This window comes from Lynx canadensis, chromosome A2 (genome assembly GCF_007474595.2).
Source record: "Lynx canadensis isolate LIC74 chromosome A2, mLynCan4.pri.v2, whole genome shotgun sequence".
NCBI lineage: Eukaryota > Metazoa > Chordata > Mammalia > Carnivora > Felidae > Lynx > Lynx canadensis.
In genome coordinates, this window is record NC_044304.2 from 123,045,982 (window position 1) to 123,065,858 (window position 19,877).

The window sequence follows — 19,877 nt, forward strand, 5'->3', positions numbered from 1 at the left end:
CTCCTCGATTAGAGTAAAAACCTTACACCTGTCTGGACTTGGGTAGCTTTTAGTTTTATTATATTTTAAAATAAGTTTGGGAAGGAATCATTCTTCTTTTCACTGTTAGAGTAGTTTCTAACAAGGAATATACAGCAACAAATGTTTGATAAAGGAAGGAAGAAACAATATACATATTAATAGTTTGATCCAGTCATTAGCCAATATTAATTAAGGATCAGGGGCGCCTGGGTGGCTCAGTCGGCTAAGTGTCCAACTTTGGCTCAGGTCATGATCTTGCAGTCTGTGAGTTCGAGCCCCGCATCAGGCTCTGTGCTGACAGCTCGGAGCCTGGAGCCTGCTTCAGATTCTGTGTCTCCCTCTCTCTCTGCCCCTCCCTTACTCATGCTCTCGCTCTCTCGCTCTCTCTCTCTCTCTCTCTCTCTGTCTCAAAAATAAACACGTAAATTTTTTTTAAAAAAAAAAGATTAATTTCTTCCAAGAGTTAATACATGACCCTACTTCATTCTAAGGAAGTAGAGTAGGAACTGAACTCGGTACCTAAATCAGTTCATAGCTCATGGATGAAATAATGCCCTTCAAAATATAACAACTACATATGAAAAAGTAAAAATCTGGCAAGATACTCCCCTGACTCAGATGCTACTGCCATATCCTTTGATATTCCCTGTGAAGGGGGTGATACCCATTTCTATATAAGAGAAAGAGTGTCAATGGCATCTATCTATTTCTCACTGGTTTTTAAACTTCTAGAAAAAGATGAGACACTATATGTAGTATATGTTATCAAAAAGTCAGCTTTCTAAGAAAATAACTTTTTATTTGACGTACCAAAGAAAAATAGCTCTTCAGCATTTCATTAATGCATTTCAACCATTCTCAGGTAGGAAGCTGTCTACCATTTTGGAATTCTCCCAATAGCCAACAATCTAAGAATTGTAAACCCAAGTTGCCCCAATGAGAGCATTGTTCATACCCCTCATGGACACCCTCTGGGCTCTGACAACCACTTCAAATTCTGGGAAGGGCCCCCTCACAGTCACATGATCAGAGAAATGACTGCAGGCAATGAAGTTTCTGAACTGCAACCCCGATCTTCTGGCTGCAATTGGTAAGGTCTAGATGGGGCCAATGAGTATCTTTGCTGAGAACAGGTATTATGAGCGGTGAAAAGAAAATTCCAGTACGTTCCAGACCCGTTCCAGCCAGTATCTGAAAATTGGATCCTCCTAAATTCCATAAGATGCCCTTGTGCCTTATACAATATTCACTCTTTGTGAATGACCCAGCATAAGGGAGGTTCTCTTGCTTTGCAACCAGGAGTCCTAACTAGTCCACCAAAGATATTCCCTTCAAGGGGGGACACAGGAAGAAAAAATGAACAGAGAAAGGGAGGAATCAAACTAACATTACTGAATGCCAACTAAGTGTTAGGCGTTGTGCTAACCATGAAACAGTCCCTGCTTTTGAAGACTTTACATGAAGAGTAAGTCCCAGACAATCTCTGGAATAGAGCATTCAGATGAGAGAGCAGTCTTAGAGAGTCTGTACTTCAGGAGGCGACTCCTCTTCAGCTGTCACTAACACCCCTCTCTGTTTCATTTTGCTTCTACGTTATTGCTTCCCTAGAGCCCATTCTTTACTTCTCATATTAATTAGGCCCAGGGATGATACAGACCATGTAAATAAACAGGGAGAATAAAACCAAAGTGCCTACACCCTTGAGGGTCCAAGAGAGATACCAGAAAGATGCCTACAAGGACCTGATGGAGATTACAGAATTCTATTTGCACAGTGAGGCAATTTTTCTTTGTGATAGGGATGGCCTCCCATCTACTCAACTTTTTTCTAAGCTGACATGTTAATAGTGCATTTGTGAAAGTGACTATTTTTCAGTACCTACCTTCAATATCTCAAAAAATTCTTCTTCAGTGTCTCCTTTTCCAAAGAAGACATCCAGATGGCTAACAGACACATGAAAAGATGCTCAACATCACTCATCATCAGGGAAACACAAATCTAAACCACATTGAGAGACTACCTCACACCGCTCAGAGTGGCTAAAATTAACAGCTCAGGAAACAACAGATGTTGGTGAGGATGTGGAGAAAGGACAACCCTCTTGCACTGTTGGTGGGAATGCAATCTGGTGCAGCCACTCTGGAAAACAGTGTGAAGGTTCCTCAAAAAATTAAAAATAGAACTACCCAGGATATAGGAGTGCTGATTCAAAAGGGCACATGCACCCCAATGTTTATAGCAGCGCTTTCAACAATAGCCAAATTATGGAAAGAGCCCAAATGTCCATCAACTGATGAAAGGATAAAGAAGATGTGATACATGATAGATAGATAGATAGATAGATAGATAGATAGATAGATAGATACACAATGGAATACTACCCAACGATGAAAAAGAATGAAATCTTGCCATTTGCAACAACATGGATAGAACTGGAGGGTATTATGCTAAGTGAAATAAGTCAGTCAGATAAAGACAGTATCATATGTTTTCACTCATATGTCGAATTTGAGAAACTTAACAGAAGGCCACAGGGGAAGGCAAGGAAAAATAAGTTACAAACAGAGAGGGAGGCAAACCATAAGAGCCTCTTAAATACAAAGAACAAACTGAGGGTTGATGGGGGTGGGGGGTCGGGGGGCAGGGAAATGGGTGATAGGCATTGAGGAGGGCACTTGTTGGGATGAGCACTGGGTGTTGTATATAAGTAACGAATCACAGGAATCTACTCCTGAAGCCAAGACTCTACACTGCATACAGTGTATGTTAGCTAACTTGATAATAAATCATTAAGAAATAATTCTTCAGGGTCTCAAAAAATATTACCTGAGCGATTCCCAGACCAATGCTTTCCCCATAACATGAAGTAGCAAATTAGAGTAAGTTAAATTTCTGTTTTTTTGCACTGAGAATTTGGGGAAACTTTCCCAATAGCCTTTGGAGTGAGGAGATTTTGAGAACTGGACACACTCTGCAGTAGAGACAAGATGACTATCTTGAATTTATTTACATAATCCAGAATACAAGCCTCGCATATTCTTCCCCCTTAGGCCACCTGGTTTGCCTAGAGACCTCCTCCTCAACCTTCAAGTCTCCACTGATGTCCCAGGTCTTCCAGAAAGCATTTCCTGCCTGACCTTCCTAGAGGGAGGAAGCCACTCCACTAAGCCCCTTCTGCATCTCCATCCTAGAACCATCATGTGCACTCATTCTGCTTGTTTGCACACTGGTCACCCCATGACGATATGAGCAGCTGGCAGCAGGGATGGGTCTTCCATCCCAGCCCCAGCACGGTGCCTGGCACAGAGCAGGCCCTCACTGCAACATCTAATGAACTGAAGAGTGAACACAGATGTAACATGCAATGCTGCATGCCAAGAGGTGACGTGATGGGAGCAAGACAGTCATTCTCAGGCATCCCTCCCTCCCTTCATCCTCCATCTTCCCCTATGATGAGCTGTGTACCCAGTTCAAAGCACAGATCCATAGTAAACAGGTTAACCGCATTTAAAATTAATAAAATAAAACAAAAAGCCCCTCTACTTGCTAGCTGTGTGACCTTGAGCAAGCTGTGTGGCCTCTCTGAGTCTGTGTTTTCTTCTGTAAAATGGAGATGTGATATCTATCTCATAGGGACTAGGTGAGTTACAATGCGATAATTCATGTTAAAGACTTACCCTGAACCTGACCCATGGTAAACTTTCAATAAAACTTTTTTAACATCATCATCACTAGAACACTAGGTCCATTTTGTGCTTGTTTTCTACATACAGTGCTTGAGATAATCCATACTCAGAGGTAAGAGGAGCAAGGCTTAGGGCTCACTCACCCATGGGTCCAAACCCCAGAGTATCAATCACCCCATGAGCAATGGAGCCAGAGATTCTAGGCCTCCATCACTCAGGTGAGCTGTGGACACTCACAGGCTTCCACAGAGCTAGAGTCCAGACTTTGGACAGGCTGTGGCTCAGACAGCACCCTCAGGAATTGCTCAGTTACTCTCCTCCCTCCACCAGCATCCAGTGCCCTCCCCATTCCACGATATTTCTGTCATCTGGGCATCACCACATTAGGCAGACATGTCGTAGCTCCCATCTTCTAGATTTAACTCTGAGGACTATGGCTGCATCACTTAGGATGCCTTTTTGCTCCTGGGCATCCAGGACACAGCTTGCTCCTGGTTTGCCTCCTAGCTTTCTTGCTAATTCCTTTACTGTCGTGTAACCAGGGAATCTCTCATCCTGGAAGTTCTTATCTTCTCACTCCATCCCCTCTCCAAAGACCAATCCTCTTCATTCTTGATAACTCCATTAATGACTCTCCAGTATCTATTTCCAGTTCAGATCACTTTCCTGAGCAATAGGGTATCTCTCTGGCAGGCCAACCTTCTGAAGAAAAAGAAGAAAAAGGAGATACCCTACAACCTCAACTCGTCCAAGTCTGAACTCCTCATCTTCCTGCTTTGCCCCCAGAGTTGCCTTGCGGTGTTACAAGCAAAAATGCATTCAAAAAGATCTTTGAAGGTAGAGACCATGTCTTACGCACTTGTTTGGCAACTTACATGATGCCTGGCATGTAAATCCCCATTAGGAGTTGTTGAATGAATGAAATGAATGACTAGTATACAACGTTCACAGTACCAAGTGGACTTCCAACGGTACAAAGTGTTTTCCAAAGAAGAAAAGTCAAATGAGAGTTGGCGATTCCTCTGCCTATAGCACAGCCTTTCAACCTTCCTCACTAGACTAATACTCTTGACAATTTTAATAAGGTGGCACTAAATTCAATAAGGTTTCCCAAAATTATAGCAGGTATCTAAGTTCAGTTTAAATCTGACTTCCATCCAACTTGCCCACACCCTTAAAAGCATAATATTTATTAGCAGTCACTATAATTATGCCCCATTGTCCACAGTGGCTACTAACTCCCTGCTGTTTTGTCTCTACACAAAGCCAGCCTCACAGACATGAAGCTCCATCCTTTCCCAAGAGAGCATGAACATGGCTCATGACAGCTACGGAAGGGCAATAAAAGTCAGGTCCCCTGACCACAGCACCCAGATCCAACAGGACTCAAAGGCACCATGGTAATCCCATGGGCTGACCTTCTATATCTCTGCAGGAAAAACAGTCACAGATGTCTTGGGCAACGGTGTGTTGGAGCCCTAGTTTCTTCTGGCTGCAACTATTTCTGACCTTCATTTAGTGTGCCACAAGACTACTCAGTACCTGTGGGCCACCCAAGTATGCTTGGGTACCCACTACGCAGTAAAGGCAAGGCACAGATGCTTCACCACTTAACCACAGTGGTTCTCAACACCAACAGCACACTGAAATCACCTACAGAACTAGTAAATCATATAGACACTAGGGCTCACCAAAACAGATTCTGATTCTGTTCAGATTCACTGGGCTTGACTGGGAATGGGGGGGTCTAAGCACGGCTATTTTTTTTTAAAGGTCACCAAATGATTCTAGTGAGACACCAGGAATGAGAACCACTAATGGTTTGCAGTATTCATTCCAAACACTCCTGGTCTATTTCCAACCTGTTTCCATCATGATGTTTCCATCTGGCTCCTGACTGAAGCCATGTCTTCTGTCGCAAACCCCACCATGTGCCAATGGCAATGTATTTGACTTCCCTCTTGATTCCTGACTTTCTCTCAAAGGCTTCACTTAGATACACCCTATCAACTCTTCTCATTTCAGACTTCCTTGAGAGGGTTCTGACATTCTGTGCTTCCTTGGAGCCAACAGAAAGTGTGTGTGTGTGTGTGTGTGTGTGTGTGTGTGTGTGTGTGTGTGTGTAGCTATGATGTGCTAAATCCTGAATTAGTTTGCATAGGTAACATCTATAACAAATATCTAAAGTCTTGGTGCCCTGACATCACAATAAAGATTAATTTCTTGCTCATTACAAAGCCCAGTAGGGGGTGGGGAAATGAGTGACTGGGGAGTTATTCAGAGACCCAGACCCTTGCACCTGGTCACTCCACTGACCCCTAGTTGCCTAGAGTCCTCCACTGGATACTCTACATCTAGCTGGAAGATGAAGGAAGAAAAAAAAAAGGTTAAAGAACCATGAAGAAAAATTTTAGGGACTAGGCCTGGAAGAAACACATATCCCTTCTTCCCGCATTCCATTAGCCAGAAATTAGTAATATGGCCCCACCAAACTGTAAGAGGGGGCCTGGGAAATGAAATTAAGAAAGAAAGAGGTTTGGTAAACATAAATCCTTTGAAACCCTATCCTTACCACTGTTTTGACCAAATCTGACATCTAATTCACCAGGTGTAGACATAGCTTACACCTGTGTGCTAGGGCTGAGGAAAAAATCTGCCCTCAAATCAGACTTATAACCTTTCGGTCTTAAATCCAGGCTCACTTGATCAAAGCACCAAGCCCACCACCATGGTATAAATTAAAGCTTTGCCCCACAAATAACACCTCTTTTTCATGTGGTCTGTTGTTGGTGTTATCTCTTACAGAAGATTTAAGAGTATAAATAATTTTAATATTACATTATAGCTCTGACTTTAGAAAGTAAGCCAAAAGTATAATTCATTTAGGAGTTGAAAACTGCATCACTCTTCTGACAGATGACTTTTTTTTTCTTTCTGTAACTAGAAAACATAAATATATAGAAATACAAAAATGCCAGTATGTTAAGAGGCAAAAGGAATAGCAGAGAGAAGTTTGGTGAACGATCTTTAGTAGGCCAGAAAATTTGCCACATCATAGATGCTTGATGAGGCTCTGGGGAATAGGGGATTAGAATAAATACAAAGCATCCAAGGTAACAACTTGCATAGCAATAGGTCCCAAATGGACAACCCTTTAGAGGGAGAATTAGCTCACACCTGCACGTGGATGTAGGTAAGGGAGCATTGTTTCTTAGGGGTCTAACATGGGTCAGGCCACCATATGGCAGGTTCTGTTCTAAGTATATCACACATACATTTCATTTCAAGCCTTCCAATAACAAGAATACATTATGGAGCTAGAGTTTCTCACTGCGGTTCTAAAGTCCCTGGAGAAGGTAACTCCTCTCAGGGGCAACCTTGACAACAGAATTATCAAGAGCACCAAGAATGCTGGAACCAAAGAAAACAGACAGGCAGCCCAAAAAAGGATTTCTGACACCAAAGTGGATCCACCTATTCGAATCCAAAATGACTTGTAACGCATTCTCCTCCATCTGTTGTTCACTGGCAGCTAAATTCATCTCATACTTTCTTCCAGCTTAGTGATTCACCTCAAATCAGATAGCAAACATGTTCCTTGTCACCAGCAAACACACACCCACACAGATACACACAGCTAGCTACACACACACACACACACACACACACACACACAATGCATACACACACACTCCACTTTTGTGTCCTGGATGTGGCCTCCGCTGGTGATGATAATGGTAACAATGCTGAGGTTTTGGAGAAAATATGACAAAATAACACAGTGAGGGTAAAGATAAACTACATTTAAGAAAAAAGAGCAAACTACAAAGTAGGATTGGGTACAATGGCAATCATGTGAAAACACACCTTAGAAAGACAGGAAGGAGGGGCACCTGGGTGGCTCAGCTAGTTGAGCAGCTGACTTCAGCTCAGGTTGCGATCTGACAGTTCATGAGTTCGAGTCCTGCATCAGGATGGAGCCACTTCCAAGCCTGTGTCCTCCTCTCTCTCTGCCCCTGCCCCACTCATGCTTGCTCGCTCTCTCTCTCTCAAAAACTAAATAAAACATTAAGAAAGAAAGAAAGACAGACAGACAGCAAGGAAACACACCAAAATGGTAATGGTGATTATATTCCGGTGCTGGGGTTATAAGTAACTTGGTTTCCCCCAGCCAGCGAGTTCAGGCTTGTCCTGGTTCATATGGACATAGGCTAGCTGCATCTCTGGTGGCCTCCTACCCAGGAATGTGAGTGAAATTTAGTTTCTTATTTTGTGTGCCCTCCAAATTTTTTACTATGCCCATAATTACAAAAGAAGGAAAAATAAACATTTTAGAAGTCATGTCAATACAGACATGGATACCTATGTTAATTCCTATATTTTCATGTTTCAAACATTTTATAATTTAAAATGTCTATTAAACTAAATTATCCTGGGCCAGATCAATGACCCATCCCTAGACTGTAAGCTTCACGTGGGCAATGTCTGTTTCGTTCACTACTGTATTCTAAACACCCAGAACAACACTTAGCACCTAGCAAGCAGTTAAGACTTGCTGAATGAACACATGAATATTCAGGTTCTGACAATAGCTTCAAGAAGAAATATGGAAATTGACATGTCAGCCTTTTAAGTCAGAGATGTGCTCTCCCCATCCTCCATGAATCAGGATAAGATGGCCCACATTTACCACAGATTGAATAAACAAGAATTCCTGCTCATTGCCCCAAAATCCCTGGCTCCTCTTCTTAGAAGGGATTTCATTCTTCCATCATTGCAGGACCTAATGGTAAAATCCTGCTACCACGTCATCAGGAATACCACACCTTATATAGTGGTACTTTATAAAATATTAGGCATGTTCACTACAGAAGGCAAGCTGATGCCAAAAGAAATAGATCACACACTTGGGTGGCTGAAATTCCAAATCATGATCATGAAGTTAAAATAAATCTTCATGGGTCAGAAAAGCACAAAGTCTCAACGTTGACAAGCTGACTGAAATCTCAGAATCACAAGCGAATTTTTCCAGCTGTTGATTACATTGCTGCCCCCAAAACTCTACCAGAGAGTCAGTCTATATTATCATGATAAAAGAGAACAGTTATAGTTGGCAGCAGGTGGGAGTATTAATGATTTAATGCGGAGATGCTTTTGTCAGCTATTTAAGTTACCAAAAGGTATTTTTTTTCATTGTGATAAATTCTTGCACATATATTTGGCAATCAGATTTTTAACAAAATGCCTCTCTAGACAGCCAAGGGCATTTGAAAGAATGGAGGTGATTTGGTTTCCTCTTTTCACATGACTTGCCTCTTGGCTTGATTAATTCTCTCTCTGATTTTGAAGATATCCTGCAAACCACAAAGCATCGCCATTGACACGTAGCCTACACTCAGCACATGGCTGTGGGGTCCACTAAAAATGGGTGGCGACTGAAGAACATCACAAGGAAAAACAGAGAGTGCTAGAAATTCAAGACCACATGTTGGAAACACTAAGCAGTGGGAAAGGGTAAAAATAACATGTTAAAATTCAGTGATTGAACTGAAAGGAGTAAGAGAAAAGTCAATGGGTCCTTCTAGAACTTGTCTTCATTTCAACTCATGTTTATGGAAGCCACTGCACTAGACCCTTTCACAGACAGAATTGGATTTAGCCCTTACAATATTTCCTATTTCATACATGAAGAAACTGAGGCCAGCGACAGCAAGGTGGATGAGAGATCTAAATCGGGACCAATGTGACTCCTCTCCAAGCCTCCATCCATCATGCTGGGTCACCTCTCTTCATGTTCTGAGAAGTGTAAGGTGCTAGACACTCCCATCTGATGGCCCCTGTACTCACTGTTACTTTTTCAACCTCCTCCTTTTTAAAGAAAGTCTAAAGAAATAACTAAGCAGGGAAGAGACTGGTGCCAGTTAGAGCCTTATTCCTTTCCCATCCCCATGCCTGGAATATAGAACTGTGCCCCCAAGATTCACTGCCCTTGAACTGCCCTTGAGGTTTCTGTTCCTGGGGGAGGGAGACTTTAGCCACCTCTCAAGCCTCTCCCTACCCCCCCAATTCCAAGTATCTTAGGTGGGCTTGGTTCCCATCCACAACACTGGCACGGACACCCAGCACTGAGTACCTGCAGCTTCCTGCTACACCAAAAGAAAGGAGAAAACTCCAGATGCAGTGAAGATGACTTGCCTTGAAACCAGAAACCCCCCTCAAAGGACTACAGACCTGCTTTCCTGATACCCAGATGGACCCTTGAAACCTCTCAACAGAGACTCTTCTGGGGAGATGGGAAGGACATCCAGCTATCTCAAGGAGTGGGAAGGAAGAGGGAAAGTGTAGAAAATTTACAAGAGTGCCCAGAGGCCCAGTGTCGACCTGCCTTGGTCCCTGCCTTCAGGCAGCTCACAGTTTAGTTGGGCTGACCCTTGAGTGAATTGAAGATGCTAAGACAGGGAATATGGGGGAGGGGGTGCAGCATACAGACTATTAGCCCAGCCCAGGAATTTCTGAAGGAGATAACATTAACACCAGTCCCTTTTTTTGAAATAAGAGTGATTAAAAGGCAGGAGCAGGGGCGCCTGGGTGGCTCAGTCGGTTAAGCGTCCGACTTCGGCTCAGGTCACGATCTCGCGGTCTGTGAGTTCGAGCCCCGCATCAGGCTCTGGGCTGATGGCTCAGAGCCTGGAGCCTGCTTCTGATTCTGTGTCTCCCTCTCTCTCTGCCCCTCCCCCATTCATGCTCTGTCTCTCTCTGTCCCCAAAATAAATAAACATTAAAAAAATTTTTTTAAATAAAATAAAATTTAAAAAAAAAGGCAGGAGCAAAAGTGATAGGGTTTTTTTAGATTATTAGTGTCACTTTCACCCTAACCATTTTCACATGCGTCCTACCCACACGCACAGTAATTCAGAAAACCATCACAGAGAACAGCACAAGCTTTACAGCCAGAGTGAAACCCTGGAGCTGCTCTCATTGGCTATATGACCCTGGGTTCTGCCTCAGTTTCCTCATGGCTGATCACAGCACCTCCTGTGGCTGTGGTGAGAGTTACATGACTTAATACACGAGCAGGGCTCAGAGCAGTGTCTGGAATGTAGTAACACTCAATAAATAGGAGCTGCTGCTACTGCTGTCATTGCGTCTTTGTTTTCAAGCCTTATGCATTTCACTGCACTTTTGCCCAACGTCTCTTTGACACAGGAAGCTGTGAAGAGTGGGAAGTCACAGGTAAAGGGACAGGGTCAGAGAGGGGCATAGACTGCCCAAACAACTAATTAGTGTGGTTCTCACGCCAGGACTTGCGATTGCCCACGTTATTCCCAACACTTCACGCTTCATAAGTTGTTCACAAACCCTGAACTCTTGAAGAAATTTCCTTTAAAAGCTTTAATGACTCCAGCGCCTCTTTCACATAAACAAAGAGGGAAATGGCACTAGGAGACCACGTGACTGGCAACGTTACCACCTCGGAGGACCTCGCATCTGCAGTTTACTTGGGGATTTTTGGAATCTGAGCTGAGTCTCCTAATTCTGATGAGATCCCTCCACACTCCAAGGTTTCACAGGGTTCCTGTGTTCAACACTCCCCAAACCACCACCACCCGCAGCATCAGGAAACACAGGTTCCTGGCTTTAGAAAACACAGGTTCTTAGGAATGCAAGCTGGTGCAGCCACTCTGGAAAATGGTAGGGAGGTTCCTCATAAAACTAAAAATAGAACTACCCTACGACACAGCAATTGCACTACTAGGCATTTACCCACGGGATACAGGGGTGCTGTTTCGAAGGAACACATGCACCCCCATGTTTATAGTAGCACTATCAACAATAGCCAAAGTATGGAAAGAGCCCAAATGTCCCTCGACGGATGAATGGATAAAGAAGATGTGGTATCTGGGGCGCCTGGGTGGCGCAGTCGGTTAAGCGTCCGACTTCAGCCAGGTCACGATCTCGCGGTCCGGGAGTTCGAGCCCCGCGTCGGGCTCTGGGCTGATGGCTCGGAGCCTGGAGCCTGTTTCCGATTCTGTGTCTCCCTCTCTCTCTGCCCCTCGCCCATTCATGCTCTGTCTCTCTCTGTCCCAAAAATAAATAAACGTTGAAAAAAAAAAAATTTAAAAAAAAAAAAAAAAAAAAAAAAAAGAAGATGTGGTATGTATATACAATGGAGTATTACTTGGCAATCAAAAAGAATGAAATCTTGCATTTGCAACTACGTGGATGGAACTGGAGGGTATTATGCTAAGTGAAATTAGAGAAAGACAAATATCATATGACTTCACTCATATGAGGACTTTAAAAGACAAGACAGACAAACATAAGGTAAGGGAAACAAAAATAATATAAAAAAGGGAGGGGAACAAAACAGAAGAGACTCATAAATATGGAGGACAAACTGAGGGTTACTGGAGGGGTTGTGGGAGGGGGGATGTGCTAAATGGGTAAGGGGCACTAAGGAATCTACTACTGAAATCATTGTTGCACTATATGCTAACTAATTTGGATATAAATTTTAAAAAATTAAAAATAAAATTTAAAAAAAAAGAAACTCCAACTCTACAAGCAGCATAATGGCAATAAATTCATATCTTTCAGTACTCACTCTAAATTTCAAAGGACTAGATGCTCCCATCAAAAGACTTAGGGTAATGGATAAGAAAACAAAATCCATCAATATGCTCTTTACAAGAGACCCATTTTAGACCTAAAGACACGTTCAGATTGAAAATAAGGGGATGGAGGGGCGCCTGGGTGGCGCAGTCGGTTAAGCGTCCGACTTCAGCCAGGTCACGATCTCGCAGTCCGTGAGTTCGAGCCCCGCGTCAGGCTCTGGGCTGATGGCTCAGAGCCTGGAGCCTGTTTCCGATTCTGTGTCTCCCTCTCTCTCTGCCCCTCCCCCGTTCATGCTCTGTCTCTCTCTGTCCCACAAATAAATAAACGTTGAAAAAAAAAATTTTCAAAGAAAATAAGGGGATGGAGATCCATCTATCATGCTAATGGTCACCAAAAGAAAGCTGGGGTAGCCATACTTATATCAGACAATATACATTTTAAAATAAAGACTGTAACAAGAGATAAAGAACAGTATTCTATCATAATTAAGGGGCTATCCACCAAGAAGATCTCACAATTGTAAACATTTATGCTCTAAACGTGAGAGCACCCAAATATATAAATCAATTAATCACAAATATAAAGAAACTCATTGATAATAGTACCATAATAGTAGGGGTCTTCAACACCCCACTTATAGGAGTGGACAGATTATCTGAACAGAAGATCAACAAGTGAACAATGGCTTTGAATGACACACTGGACCAGATGGACTTAACGGAAAAAGAAAAAAGAAAACACAGGTTCTTCCTTCCCATGCCCACGCACCCCCCGCACCCTCCCCCCACCGCCAGGGCACTAGCCACACAAGCGTGTTTGCCGCTATCACCGCTGGGGGGCGTCTGAGTGTTGGCAAGACTCCACCCCGCACGACTCAGGACCCTCGTCACTTAACAGAAAGGCAGCAGGAACAGAAAGTGGGGGAAAGCCAAGGACCCAGAACACGTGAAACGATGTGAAAGCATTGGTCTTCCCTTTTCTCCAAGGTGAACGTACCTTCTTAGGCTGCCCAGGGGTCTCTTCTCACCTGGACAGAAGGACCCCCCCTCCCCCACTTACCTGGCAGAGATGACCACGTTGAAGGGCAGAAGTAAAGGTGAGAAACCAATAAACGACTGACTATGAGAACGTTAAAATGGACCACATTTGCCTGGATATTTTCCCACAAAAAGAGCACAGGGTCCTGCAGGCAGGTCTTCAGTGTGGCCGAGATACCTGCCAGAAGTGCTGCCTTGCTCCTTGGGAACGCTTAGGAGGCTCCAGAAGGACATGCCTGTGCGGTCAAAATGCTCAGGACTAAGGTACAGAACACCTAGATTCAAATCCCAGCTCCACCATGGCTAAAAAAGGCATTCGCATCTGAGTCTCGGTTTACCCATCATTTCAATGGAACTGATAGTACTTTTCGTGCTCCCTCAAGCTGTTTCTAGAGCAGAAGAAGAGGGTCTGGAGGATTTGGGATGAAGCTGTGCACAGTGGGGCTTACCTTGCTCTCCTGAGTCCTTGAGTTTGTCCACGGTTTCCTTCGGGCCATGGCACTCCCCTGCAGCCGCTGCCCTCCTGGCTTCTGTCAGCACAGAAAAGAAACAGGCCCTGTCAGGCACCTGAACCAGAGGACCACATCCTGGGTGCTCTGTCCGGGGTGCCTGATGCTGTTGACTAGTTTCTCTGCCTGGCCTTTGACTTTGGTTTTTCCTGCACTGCCATCCCTGTTCCCTCCTAGCTGGCCCTCTAACCTCTCTCTGCCCCTCAAACATTGGTGCTCCCAAGGGTTACTCTCCGTCCCCTTGGGTGCTGTTGACTTCTATCTCTTCAGCCAGCACATGAAGGGACTGAACCATCTGGACAGTGGGCAAGCCATCACTGGAAAAGAGACCAGCTGGGAAAGAGATGGGAGCTTCCTCCAGACCCCTGGAGTGGGAAATATTCCTGCATCCTGAGAGCACTGGTCCAGAGGAGGCAGAAACAGAAAAGCAGGCCAAACTCTGCTGTAGAATGTCATTTGCCACAACCTTGTGAGTAGTTCTAATGACTCCCATTTTTCAAATGGAAAAACAAACCCAGAGTGGTTAAATAAAAGGCCCAAGGTCGCAGAGCTCATAAGTGACAAGGTCAGGATTTGAACACAAGTCTTCAACAGGTCTGGTGTACTTTCTTCCTCCCCTACAGCCATCCCTGTGGGTTCAAAGTCTGAAAAGGCAAGAAGTCAATTCTAAAGTGAAAATATTCCTACAGAAATGTTTCTTTTTTTTTTTTAATTTTTTTTTCCAACGTTTATTTATTTTTGGGACAGAGAGAGACAGAGCATGAACGGGGGAGGGGCAGAGAGAGAGGGAGACACAGAATCGGAAACAGGCTCCAGGCTCCGAGCCATCAGCCCAGAGCCTGACGCGGGGCTCGAACTCACGGACCGCGAGATCGTGACCTGGCTGAAGTCGGACGCTTAACCGACTGCGCCACCCAGGCGCCCCAAACTACAGAAATGTTTCTTGAGGTGGTGTTTCATTGCACATATTTTAAGGTGCCTCGTTAGTGCAGTAGGTAGGGCGTCAGTCTCATAATCGCACATATTTTGCAATGACTAAAAGTGTTTTCTCTCAGTTTTGTATAGTTTTTATACCTCCTGAGCATAGATAAATAAAACACAATTATACATCTTATTAGCCCCAAATCCAAAATGAACAGGGTACATAAAAGACCCCCCAGAATGCCATAGCCTGAGACACAGAGCAAAGCTTCTCTGCATACAACCCAGCCAAGTCGGGGTGGAGGGGAGCAGGCAAGGTGATTTAAGGTCAATTCAGTGAATGCCAATTTGCCAAACAGAACCTTCAACCTACTAACTGATGGATTATTGACTCACTACACCTTGTTTGTAGTAACACTTTTTTTATGTTTATTTATTCTGAGAGAGAGAGAGAGAGAGAGAGAGAGAGCACTCCCATGTGACTGGCAAAGGGCAGAGAGAGAGGGAGTGCGAGAGAATCTCAAGGAGGCTCCACGTTGCGAGGGCAGAGCCTGACACGCAGGGCTCCATCGCTTGAATCGTGAGATCATAACCTGGGCCGAAATCAAGAGTTGGATGCTTAACCAACTGAGGCACCGCCCCTCTGTGTCAATTTAAATATGTTCACATAACACACTTTCTGGGAGAAAGAGATTATTAAAAAAATAAATAAAGTAGTAAATTAACTTTAAAAAAAAATAAGAAAGATGGGAATGCAAGCTCCACTCTGGAAACCAGCATGGAGGTTCCTCAAAAAAGTAAAAATAGAACTACCCTACGACACAGCAATTGCACTACTAGGCATTTACCCATGGGATACAGGGGTGCTGTTTCGAAGGGACACATGCACCCCCATGTTTATAGCAGCACTATCGACAGTAGCCAAAGTATGGAAAGAGCCCAAATGTCCATCGATGGATGAATGGATAAAGAAGATGTGGGGGCGCCTGGGTGGCTCAGTCGGTTAAGCGTCCAACTTCAGCTCAGGTCATGATCTCGCGGTCCGTGGGTTCGAGCCCTGTGTCAGGCTCTGTGCTGACAGCTCAGAGCCTGGAGCCTGTGTCTCCCTCTTTCTCTGACCCTCCCCTGCTCATGATCTCTCTCTGTCTCAAAAATAAATAAATGTTAAAAAAATTTAAAAAAAAAAAGAAGATGTGGTCTATATATACAATAAAGTATTACTCGGCAATCAAAAGGAATGAAATCTTGCATTTGCAACTACGTGGATGGAACTGGGGGGTATTATGCTAAGTGAAATTAGTCAGTCAGAGAAAGACAAATATCATATGACTCCACACACATGAGCACTTTAAGAGACAAAACAGATGCACATAAGGGAAGGGAAACAAAAATAATATAAAAAAAGGGAGGGGGACAAAACAGAAGAGACTCATAAATATGGAGAACAAACTGAAGGTTACTGGAGGGGTTGTGGGAGGGGGGATGGGCTAAATGGGTAAGGGGCATTAAGGAATCTACTCCTGAAATCATTGTTCCACTATATGCTAACTAATTTGGAAGTAAATTTTTAAAAAATAAAAAATAAAATTTAAAAAAAAAGAAGAAGAAAGAAAGAAAAGTGAGAGCAAGGAAGGAAGCATTTCTTAAGCACCTACCGTGTGCCTCCTGGGCTCTGCCTCATACTGTCACCACAGTGCCCAGTCTCACTGAAACCCACACCCGCTACTAGGTAGGTGTCATAATCCCGGTCTACAGAAGAGGAAAGTGAGGCTCAAAGTCAAAGGTGCACCACTACCAAGTGACAGACTCCTGATTCAAACTCAATTCCGTCTTGCCCCAGAGTGGGGAGCACGAAGGGTAAATTTTACAACAGTCCTGATCCCTTTTATAGGCGGTCCTCATCTACTCTTAGCTGAAGAAACAATTGCTCAATGACAAAAGGATAAGAACCTCAAAGAGAATTACGTCAACCACAATCGGTACCCACATCCTAAAAAAGACAAGTTAATATCTCTTCTTTTGTGTAGCAGCCTTTCTTTTAACACAATCACAGAGCAGAACCACGCATTGTTAGCTTGGCTTTGGTTCGCCAGGAGACAGCATAGGTGAGTTCCAGAAGGAAAAACAATTCACAAAAGGCAAAGTGACAATGGATGTGGGAGAAGGAAAGCAATCTCTAAATCACCGTAAAATTACTTTTGGGTGGCTGTGGAAACTTTACCATATTATGTTAATTTCTCCAGCATGCGTAAAGTAAATGCCCCAGAGTTACAGAATGTTCCTGACTTCTTTCTGCTTTCTCAAGTGCATCATTCAATAATTAAAATCTATTATATTCCTAGAGCAAAACACTTAGTAACACCTCAGCAGACACTGGGGAGGAGAGAAATGGAATTTTGATAGCAGGTCTGCTAACTTGAGATGAAATCAACTTAATGCTAATTATTTTTCACATTCAGTTTCTATATTTACCAAATGGCCTAACTGTGGGAGAACAGGGTTCTTTCTATGAATGCCTGCTGAATTAATTAACCTTCCCTATCTATGCACATTACCGACACTTCAGGCCCCATTTCAAACTCCATCGGTTGTTCAAATCCCTTTACCCCAGCTCACAGGGATTATTCTCTTCTCTACCTCCATTTGCACTTTTGCTCATATAATTAGCACTTCACATACATATTAAATGTATCAACGATGTACTGTATATGACATGTGCCAGACATCTGATGGGATTTGAAGACAACATGATTACTAACAACAGCTGATTTCACTGAATCCTTACTAAGAGCAGATGTTATTCTAGGTGCTTTCGTGTATATTAAATTATTGAGTCCTTGCTGTCTATGAAGAATGTCCTACTGTTACCCCAATTCTATAGATAAAGTCAACTGAGTTACTTAGTAACTTGCTTAGCATTACTCGGATCATCAATGATGGAACCAGAATTTGGACCCAGACAGCCTGGCTCTAGGACCCTGGCAATTAGTCACTACACTATAGCTGCTTCTCCAAGCCCACATTCCAGAAGCTCATAAAATAAAATAAATGAATAAAAGACAGATATGGAATCAGAAGAGGACACAAAAGTGTGATATGACTGAGCACACTGAGGGAGGGTGACCAACAGACTAGGAGAGGCTAGTAGGAGTTTGTCAGGAACCGCATCCCAAAATCTGGACTTCTTTCAGCAATTACAGATTCATTTTATCTATTTTAAAATGTATGTAAATGGAATCGTACAGTGTAGCTTCTTTGGCATCCGGTTTCTTCCACTCAAAATTCTATTCGTGAGATTCATTCATGTTGTTTGCATGTAGAGATAGTTCATTCTTTCTCTTTGCTGAATTGTATACCTTTGGAAGAATACACCACAAATTATTTACCCATTCTACTGCTAATGAATATTTAGATTGTTTCCAACTTGAGGCTATTAGAAATAGTGTGCCATGAACATTTCTTTCACATCTCTTGGTGCACATATGCAGGCATTTACATTCAGCACATCCTCAGGAAGTGGAATTGTGGGGTCATAAGTGATGTGCACGTTCAGCTTCAGTAGACACTGCCAAAGAGCTTTCCAAGATGGTGCTATCACTCTACACTCTCATCACAGTAAAGAAGAGTTCCCTTGCTCACATCCTTGCCGACTCTTGATATTGTGCTCTTTTTGCCATTTTAGCCATTCTAGTGGCATGTGGTGCCACCTCATTGAGGTTCCTGTTAAATAGCCTTTTAATCTCCCTGCTTCCTCTTTTGCCTCCCTCTGATCCACTCTCCAAATAAAACCCAGAGAAATCCTTTCCAAACACAAATCGGAACGCACCATTCCCCTTCCTAAAACATCCCAGTGGCTCCCTCTGCACTCAGAATGAACCCAAAATCGTAAGCACTGCCTGCAAGTCCCTGCGTGATTTGGCTTCTGTCCACCTGTCCAGCTTCATCTCATGCCAACCACACTCCCTGTCTTCCATGGGGCTCCCGGCACTCCAGCTTCCTTTCTCTCCCGTGAACCAGCCAAGCCCTCTCCCACTTGAGGATCTCTGTGTCGTTCTCTCTGCTGGAACGCAGCCCTCGTCCCTATCCTCCACCCCAACTGCCTACATGCCAAACTGAGATTAATTCTTCAGGTCTCAACTTACAAATCACCTCCTTAGATGAGAACTCTTGTCAGACTTCCCTATCAACAGTTCATTTCCTCTGCAGCACCTACACACCTCCACATCTTACTTCTTTATTTACCTGTTCACATCCTATTTTCTCCACTAGTGTATGAGGTCCACGAGGGCAAAAACATGACTCTTTTGGTCACTACAGCACACCCACCACCTGGCACATAATAGGAGCTCAATAAATTTTTATCAGCTGATGGATTTAATAAATGTATCCTGCTTGGGAGGATCTAAGCCCTTCCTTGCTGAGGAAAATAGATGAAGCAAAATGTTCTGAGATGTTCAGAAGAGAAGCATCATTCATCAGCCTAGCCCTTATTTACTGAGCACCTACTATGAATATGATAAGCCCCATGTATTTTGCAACAAAAACCACATCAGCACTCCCTCTCAATTGTCAACAAACTTTTAATCCAGTATGGATGACCCTAAGGTGCCCTGAGCACCTGCTTCCTACTTCTGACCACTTTATGTAGATTCACCCATACTTCAGAGGTGCAGTAACATTTAAATTTAAATTTAAATTACTTTACCCAGTGTTTTAATTCAGAAAATTTATGTGTAAGGAGGGAGGGGTTCAAATAGTAATGCTAATAAATTATCACCTACAAAATGTGGGCAATTGATAAGAGAAAAATAATAACCATCTATCCTCCTACTACCCAGGAAAAAAATTAGCAAATCTCCTCCAAGTCTTTGCTCTTTCTTTTTTCCTTTACTGTCAGTGTTGTTCAAAAGGCTCAGGTAAGAATATGTCTGGAACTGCTGTATAAAGTAGCGCATTTGGGGGATTCTAATTATTCAGGCTTGCACTATGGGTAGGAGGGAATTAAAGCCCTCTATGCCCACACTGGCAGAAATGAATTGGGAATAAACTGGAGATAGATTATTAAAAGCCAGTGTGGACCTGTTTCC